Source organism: Panicum virgatum, chromosome 5K (genome assembly GCF_016808335.1).
Source record: "Panicum virgatum strain AP13 chromosome 5K, P.virgatum_v5, whole genome shotgun sequence".
In the NCBI taxonomy this organism is placed as follows: domain Eukaryota; kingdom Viridiplantae; phylum Streptophyta; class Magnoliopsida; order Poales; family Poaceae; genus Panicum; species Panicum virgatum.
The window spans coordinates 24,049,872-24,057,757 of record NC_053140.1 but is presented as its reverse complement, the minus strand read 5'-3'; positions in this window follow the sequence as shown (position 1 = coordinate 24,057,757).

The window sequence follows — 7,886 nt, the reverse complement described above, 5'->3', positions numbered from 1 at the left end:
CCAACACACACCCGCTACACAGCTCGTAAGCTCCCCTGCATCTGTTGGTGATATGCCCAAGAGCCCATCATCACAATGCGGTTTAAAGGTCCAAAAGGATATTGATCCAAGAGGGATTAGGGTTACTAATGGGCCTATGAGATAGAAGCCCATTAGTACGCCCTATATATACGAGGGAGGGGCTAGGGGGGCGATACCCTGTGAGCCGCGCCACCTCCTAGCCGCCGCCCCTCCCTCTCTCTCTCGGCCGCCGCCCTTGCCGTGCGTGCGGTGCTAGCACACCGACGCCCGGCGTTTCATCCCCGTACGTGTGGACTCCGTGGAGGCGCTGCTGCGACTGCTGCGCTGATCGGCTGCTGGGATCAAGTAAGAGGAGCTCGGTTCGTGGGACGTGATCGACTACTTCCTCTACATCGACGCGCGACTTCTTCCGCTACGCTGCGCGTCTAGTGGTAACGATCTATGATCTTCTACTCGCAAGTATCTTGGGTATATGCGGTAGTGATGCTAGCGTAGCCTACCCGTTTCCCAACAGTGGTACCAGAGCCATCTTGCATAGTTTTTAGTCTGGATCTTTTGCATATAGGTGATATGTTGTTGTAGTAGATTGGATCTATTACTTTTGCACGGTTTGATTAGATCAATTGGTCATAAGGGGTTAAAACTGGAGTGAGTTGATTGCGTGGCATGTGACAAAAGATTAGTTTGTGATCTTTCTCTGTTATGCATACGACATGTCCCTACCGGCTGGAATCACCATCGGGACTAACTGTGTGCATAGTCAGCAGATTGAACCAACAGATCGAGGTCATGTGTAGATGCAGTCTTCTCAAGTGTAAAGTTTGCATGGTCAAAGTGATTGACCTAGTGAAAATTGAGGCATTATGAATGGCTCGGATTTGAGGTGATGCGATCACTCTGATGAGATTTTCATAGGGATTCCATAGATGCGATCTGTGTAATTCCGTGAGGTTTTCAGGGCGCTGCCTGAGACCCACGGGGGGCGGCTCCCCCCTCGACCCCCCGCCCGCTAGGAAAGTAGTGCTTGGGAAGCCGCTACAGCGAGAAAGCAATGGCAGGGGGCCAGCGGGACCGCCGTTGCTTTCTCGCTGTAGCGGCTTCCCAAGCGCTACTTTGGTAGAACACGTCGTACGCCTAACTTATTTTTGCAGGGTGTGATGTGAATGGTATGGCCTCAATGTCATGTGATGATGTATGTGATGATTTGTGCGGCCTGCGTGTCGCAAGTTAACACAACCGGGTTGAGGTTGTACCATTATTTTATAACGACCTGCATGTCGACTTGTGATGTTTGAATCCTCATGTAATTATTTCACTAGCTATTAGATGTAGTAGCTTAGTATCTTTTCATGGAGGCTTCAATCATGATGGCGATGATGATCACCACAAGACAGGACGGATGGCAATGGAGGTCACCTTGGAGCCATGGCGATGGAGCCCATTGTGATGCAAGAGGCCATACTATTCACAATATAATATGATTATATGCTTGTGATGTTTATTTTCCTATCATACTATTCTTTCATGCTTTTACATATGGTGGATGCTTTAATCATGATAGAATAGCTTCCCTCAGAAAAGGTTGAGTTTTTTATGCCTTTTATCAATAGCTGCACCTATAAATTTTGATCGTTGTGTGGTAGGTTTACCAAAGTAGAGTACCCTCAGCTATCACTTTTGTATAGGGTGGATGTCGGACATTCACAAGCATAGTATTGGTTTACTCAGCAAAGCTATCAAAACAGTTTTGGGCTTTAAGGCATAGGGTTGGGGCCGGGGCATTGGATGCCACCCAACAAATAAGAGTCGCATAGAGATGTGATTAGTAATTTGTTGCTTACCTGTATCACTACTTTTCTAGCCGTGATGCTAAAGCTCACTAGGATTTTAGTGATTATGGATCTTGAACCACTATATGTCATTAGAGGGAAGATGACTTTGATATAGTTGGTTGTCTTTTGTTAAATCAGTTAATGAAAGTCTTTTACATAAACTTAGTGATGAAATCTTGCTTTACTTTAATGTTGTAGATCATGTCTGCCAGTAACAATTCCGCTTTCAATTTGCGTTCTGTTCTTGAGAAAGAAAAGTTGAATGGAACAAACTTTATTGATTGGTACCGCAACCTGAGAATTGTTCTCAGGCAAGAGAAAAAGGAGTATGTTCTTGAGCAGCCATATCCTGATGATCTCCCTGACAATGCAACTGCTGCTGATCGTAGAGCTTATGAGAAGCACTGCAATGACTCACTTGATGTCAGCTGTCTGATGCTCGCCACCATGTCCCCTGATCTGCAGAAGCAGTATGAGCATGCGGATGCTCATACCATGATCGAGGGGCTGCGTGGGATGTTTCAGAACCAAGCCAGGACTGAGAGGTTCAATATCTCAAAGTCCTTGTTTGTGTGCAAGCTGGCAGAAGGTAGCCCGGTCAGTCCTCATGTGATCAAAATGATTGGTTACATTGAGACTTTGGACATACTTGGTTCTGAACTTCACCAAGACTTGGCTACTGATGTTATTCTCCAGTCACTCCCGGCGAGCTATGAGCCTTTTATCATGAACTTTCAGATGAATGGCTTGGATAAAACATTGAGTGAGTTGCATGGGATGCTAAAGACAGCAGAGGAGAGCATTAAGAAGAATCCCAATCATGTGATGATGATTCAGAAGGGGAACAAAAAGAGGAAGCGTTGGACGCCTCCTAATCCCAAAGGTAAAGGCAAGGAAAAGAGTTCCGGTGGTGAGTCCTCGGGCTCTAAGCTAAAGCCAGCACCTAAGGCCAAATCTGGCCCTACTTCTGAGGATGAATGCTTCCACTGTCATGAAAAGGGACATTGGTCTAGGAACTGCAATAAGTACTTGGAAGAAAAGAAGAAGAAGAAGGGAAGTGAGACTTCCACTTCAGGTATAAATGTTATAGAAATAAATATTGCATTATCTTCTAGTGAATCATGGGTATTTGATACTGTATCGATGATTCACACTTGCAAATCGTTGCAGGGTCTAAGTGAGACTAGAAGATTTGCAAGAGGCGAGTTGGATGTTCGTGTCGGCAACGGCGCAAAGGTTGCGGTGTTGGCAGTCGGCACCAACCACTTGTCTCTACCCTCCGGATTAGTTTTGGAATTAAATAATTGTTATTGCATTCCTGCTTTGAGCAAGAACATTATGTCTTCTTCATGTTTGGAAGAAGTTGGTGATTTTAAGATTGTAATAGAGAACAAACGTTGTTCTATTTTTTACAATGGTATTTTTTATGCTCATTGTCCATTGGTGAATGGATTATATGTTCTTGATCTTGAGGATAAATCTGTCTGTAACATTAATACTAAGAGACTTAGACCAAATGATTTGAATCCCACTTTTATTTGGCATTGTCGCTTAGGTCATATAAATGAGAAGCGCATTGAACAACTCCATAAACATGGATTGTTAAGCTCATTTGATTTTGAATCATTTGACACATGTGAGTCTTGTTTGCTTGGAAAGATGACCAAAGCGCCTTTCGCTGGTCATAGTGAAAGGGCGAGTGACTTGTTGGGACTTGTACATACCGATGTATGTGGACCAATGAGCTCAATAGCCAGAGGTGGTTTTCAGTACTTCATTACTTTCACTGATGACTTTAGTAGATATGGCTATATCTACTTAATGAGGCACAAGTCTGAATCGTTTGAAAAGTTCAAAGAATTTCAGAATGAAGTACAAAATCAATTAGGCAAGACAATTAAATTTCTGCGATCTGATCGTGGAGGAGAATATTTGAGCCTTGAATTTGGTGATCATTTGAAGCAATGTGGAATTATTCCGCAGCTAACTCCGCCCGGAACGCCTCAATGGAATGGGGTATCCGAACGGAGGAACCGAACCTTGTTGGACATGGTTAGGTCCATGATGAGCCAAGTTGATCTTCCATTGTCATTTTGGGGTTATGCTCTTGAAACTGCTGCGTTCACACTGAATAGGGTTCCAAGTAAGTCTGTTGAGAAGACACCATATGAGATATGGACTGGGAAGCGTCCCGGATTATCTTTTCTCAAAGTTTGGGGATGTGAGGCTTATGTCAAACGTTTGATGTCAGATAAGCTCACTTCAAAGTCAGACAAATGCTTCTTTGTGGGGTATCCTAGGGAAACCAAAGGATATTATTTTTACAATAAGGCGGAAGGCAATGTGTTTGTCGCTCGTAATGGTGTTTTCTTAGAAAAGGAGTTTCTCTCAAAAGGATTTAGTGGGAGCAAGGTGCAACTTGAAGAAATTCAGGAAACACCCAAAACTGTTTCAGCAACCACTGAACATCCACGGGATGTGCAAGATGTTGCACAACCCGTAGTTGAGGCACCAGCCCCACGAAGGTCTATAAGGGTACGTCGCGCTACTGACAAGCTCAACCTCCTTATTACGGAGAAGCGCCACGTATTATTGATGGAAAATGATGAGCCCTTGACCTACAAAGAAGCAATGATGGGACCCGACTCCGACAAATGGCTTGAAGCCATGGAATCCGAGTTAAAATCCATGCATGATAATCAAGTTTGGAACTTGGTCGATCAAATTGACAGTGTGAGACCTATCGACTGTAAGTGGATTTTTAAGAAAAAATTAGACATGGATGGAAATGTTCACATCTATAAGGCACGATTGGTGGCGAAAGGTTTCCGACAAATTCAAGGTGTTGACTATGAGGAAACCTTTTCGCCCGTCGCAATGCTAAAGTCTGTTCGGATTCTCCTAGCAATTGCCGCATATTATGACTATGAGATATGGCAAATGGATGTCAAAACCGCTTTCCTTAATGGACATCTAAGTGAGGATGTGTATATGACACAGCCTAAAGGTTTTGTCGATCCTAAAAATGCTGGGAAAATATGTAAGCTTCAGAGGTCCATCTATGGATTGAAGCAAGCATCTCGGAGTTGGAATATTAGTTTTGATGAAGTAGTTAAAGGGTTTGGCTTAATCAAGAATGAAGATGAGCCTTGTGTTTACAAAAAGGCTAGTGGGAGCGCACTTGTGTTTCTAGTCCTATATGTGGATGACATATTACTGATCGGAAATGATATTCCAATGCTTGAAGCCGTTAAAACCTCATTGAAAAAGAGTTTTTCGATGAAGGATTTAGGAGAGGCGGCTTATATTCTGGGTATTAGGATCTATAGAGATAGATCAAAAAGGCTAATTGGATTAAGCCAAGACACGTATATTGACAAGATATTGAATCGGTTCAATATGCAAGATTCCAAGAAAGGTTTCTTGCCAATGTCACATGGCATTACTCTAAGCAAGAGTCAGTGTGCTACGACACCTGATGAGCAAAAGAGGATGAGTACGATTCCTTATGCTTCAGCCATAGGGTCGATCATGTATGCTATGCTTTGCACGCGCCCAGATGTTTCCTTTGCTCTAAGTGTTACGAGCAGGTATCAGTCAGATTTCGGTGAAGCTCACTAGACAATTGTAAAGAGTATCCTTAAGTACTTGAGAAGAACTAAGGATATGTTCCTAATATTTGGAGGCGAAGATGAGCTCCTTGTAAAGGGTTACACCGATGCTAGTTTTCAAACAGACAAAGATGACTCCAAATCGCAATCCGGTTTTGTTTTCTGCCTCAATGGTGGGGCAGTGAGCTGGAAGAGTTCCAAGCAAGATACGGTGGCTGATTCGACGACAGAGGCCGAGTATATTGCAGCTTCCGAAGCTGCAAAAGAAGCTGTTTGGATCAGAAAGTTTGTTTCTGACTTGGGTGTTGTTCCTAGTGCGTCCAGTCCAGTGGACCTCTATTGTGATAATAGTGGTGCCGTTGCACTAGCAAAGGAGCCTAGAACAACTAAGAAGTCCAGACATATACTGCGGAAGTATCACCTCATCTGTAACTTTGTTGAGAGAGGTGATGTGAAGGTTTGCAAGGTGCAAATGGATTCAAACGTTGCTGATCCGTTGACGAAGCCTCTCCCACAACCAAAGCATGAGGCGCACATGAGATCTATGGGTATTAGATACTTACATCAGTGATTCTAGTGTGCGTGGGAGATTTTTGTGTCATGAGTATGTTTATGTAATGATAAATAATTGTTATTTGTTCCATGGATGATTATTTTTACATTGATTATCAAGTATGTGACTTGTTCGTGAAACTCTTTGTTGACAATGATATGATTCTAAATTATCCCTAGTTTATGTCGTTGTGCGGGACAACAACGACGTTGAGACTAGCACATGCATTAATTGATGATCATGTTTCACGGATCATGGATATGGAGATATCAGATTAATGATGTGGACACATGTTGGTGAACATGGTGTTGGATTGACCCACTCCAAGACAATGTTGGGATTGTTATTTTGTATGTGCCATCAGTTGTTCTTGAGTGTTATACCTACTGGATCCTTAGACCTGAGATCGCCATTGTTTCTCACTGTGTGTAGTGGTGCATCTTGGGGCTACTAAACGCTACTCCGTGACTGGGTAGTTACAAAAGTAGCTTACAGGTGTGTCATGAAACATGGAATGGGATGTGAGCGGATCAAGATGGAATTTGCCCCTCCTAGATAACGGGAGAGATATCTCTGGGCCCCTCGAGATAGTTGGATTTGAAAGTGCATGGCCATGCCAAAGTGATTAAAGAGTTAATCATGATGACTAAAGGTTAGTTATGAATAGAATCCACTATTAGATCGAGAGAATGGTCGAGCTATCACAAAGGTGGCATGCATCTCGTTTTGAGCTTGACTGGTATCGTGTGGCAAAGGGATCGGTGTATGAGTATATCTAAGGTTCGGCCGATATGATCTTTATGTGTATTTGTGAGTCACTATGCCCTGCTAGGTGCCGCTATTGACTTGTGATTCGGAAATGATTTCCGATCACGACCACCTACACATGAACCTAACGGGTCGCACACTTAAGAGGTTTGGAATGTTGGAAAGCTTGCATGTATGATTGTCTCTAGTGCAAGTGTGAGATTGTTGGTGATATGCCCAAGAGCCCATCATCACAATGCGGTTTAAAGGTCCAAAAGAATATTGATCCAAGAGCAATTAGGGTTACTAATGGGCCTATGAGATAGAAGCCCATTAGTACGCCCTATATATACGAGGGAGGGGCTAGGGGGCGATACCCTGTGAGCCGCGCCACCTCCTAGCCACCGCCCCTCCCTCTCTCTCGGCCGCCGCCCTTGCCGTGCGTGCGGTGCTAGCACACCGACGCCCGGCGTTTCATCCCCGTACGTGTGGACTCCGTGGAGGCGCTGCTGCGACTGCTGCGCTGATCGGCTGCTGGGATCAAGTACGAGGAGCTCGGTTCGTGGGACGTGATCGACTACTTCCTCTACATCGACGCGCGACTTCTTCCGCTGCGCTGCGCGTCTAGTGGTAACGATCTATGATCTTCTACTCGCAAGTATCTTAGGTATATGCGGTAGTGATATTAGCGTAGACTACCCATTTCCCAATAGCCTCCAGTCGCTCCTTGATGGCTGAGCAGTGGTGCCATTGCGGTCTTGCCTTGGTGTGTCCCAGCCCAGACGGGCAGACGACCAGAACTGCAGAGTGGTAAAATCTGGCCCCGCTCCTAGCACGGCCGCCTGGCGCCCCGTCCACGGCATCCTGGCCCTTTAGCCTGCCTCAACCCTGCTACCTGCTGGTGAAGTGAGAGCAGCTCCACCGTATGCTTGTTTCGTGCATGTTTTTTTTTTCAAATTCCAAACCCTAACTTTTCTTTACAACTATATAATTTGTTAGCTAGTTGTTCTTAGATTTTACCATGATGTAGTTCAATTGATATACCTCGTAGATGTATCCAGTAGGAATTAGGGATGTATTGAATTGGTCGATTACTCACGTATTTAGTTCAATTAATTTAGC